Source organism: Corvus brachyrhynchos, unplaced genomic scaffold (genome assembly GCF_000691975.1).
Source record: "Corvus brachyrhynchos isolate BGI_N302 unplaced genomic scaffold, ASM69197v1 scaffold10, whole genome shotgun sequence".
NCBI classification, from domain to species: Eukaryota; Metazoa; Chordata; class Aves; order Passeriformes; family Corvidae; genus Corvus; species Corvus brachyrhynchos.
The window spans coordinates 9,768,346-9,769,880 of record NW_008236180.1 but is presented as its reverse complement, the minus strand read 5'-3'; positions in this window follow the sequence as shown (position 1 = coordinate 9,769,880).

Genomic DNA, 1,535 nt, shown 5'->3' with positions numbered 1-1,535 from the left:
TTTGTGGCAGGCAGGTGAGCACAGGGAATCCCTGCTGCCCCTCTGTGCTGCTGTTCCCATGGAACCGTGCCTGGCAGCCCCGTCTGTGCCATGCTGGGTGAGGGGTTTGGGGTGGGGAAGGGCAGTCCCAGTGCAGGGATGGAGATTTTGACCATCCACCACCACTGCCTCCCGGGGCTCACTGCAATTCCACATCTTTATACGAGAGCGTGGAGTGACAGGAGCGGGGAATGGCTCCACTCTGGCTTAGATGGGATATTGGGAAGGAATTGTTCCCGGGGAGGGTGGGCAGGCCCTGGCACAGGGTGCCCAGAGAAGCTGTGGCTGCCCCTGGATCCCTGGGGCTGTTCAAGGACAGGTTGGATGCCTGGGACAGTGGAAGGTGTCCCTGCCAGGGAGGTGGAATGGGATGAGGTTTAAGGCCCTTCCCACCCAGGCTGTTCTGTGATTCCACGATCTCTAATGAGATTTTCCCTTTAACTTGGACCAGACCGAAAGTTCTGTTCTCTGAGAGCAAAGGCATTTCCCTGAGGAGCCTCCCAGAGTGGTTCTGCACCCCATGGCCAGAACGAGCTGCAGAGGGGAGCTCAGCCTGCTCGGACCCTGCCAGACCCCGCGGGCTCTCAGGGGACTCGCGGGCACCAGTGCCCCTTGGCTTTCTTTCTTTGTGGAAGAGGTGTGGCTCTGTAAAACTCCCACACCCATGAACCTGTAACGTATTCATCTCAGATAAAACCTAGGAGTGAAAATAATAAAGGAACTCATTAGTTTTTAGCTGTATGTAGCTCTGAAAGAAATGCTTTTGATCCTGCTTCTAAAACTTCCCTGTGGGTTACTCTATTTCTTTGGAAAGTATATAGCCCCATAACACTGTTTCCTTTCTAAAATAATAAATAAATCTTCCATGTGGCTGAATGGTGAACCTGAACATCTATTTTGCTAAATCCAGACTATTAATTTAATCTCATTATGATTCAATGACTGCTGAAACTATTAACAGTTAATAAAAGAAAAGGCAGTAGAGGCCAGGTAAAATATCTCACGGAGAGATTTAGCTTTCCTAGTACATGATAAAATCAATATAAATAAATTCAAAGTTAAACCAATGTGTGATTCTTATAATTCAGAAATGGAACCCCATATACAAGAAGCAAGACTTGCATAATGCAGTTATTATACCTAATTACTGTTCAGCTGTATGACTTGCTTACAGCAAAATTACCACAAAATGTGGACCAGCTTTCTGCTTAATAAGATTCTTTTCCTTCTTATTAAGTTTATGAAATACTGCTCTGAGAAAAATTCTTGTAGAAATCATAAGAATAAGATCAGGTTGCTCATTGGCAGTTTGCTGTGGGTTAGTCATTCACATTCACTGAACTTTCGAAGCTCATGGATTTATCTAAAAATGAATAGTATTTTTTGGCATTTCCTGTTTGATTGGGCCCTCCTAGCAGCAGGCTGCAGCTGCAACCCTTTGGAATTCGGGCATGGCAACTTCTTGCTTGTTTTGCCCATTGAAATTCCTGTCAGAA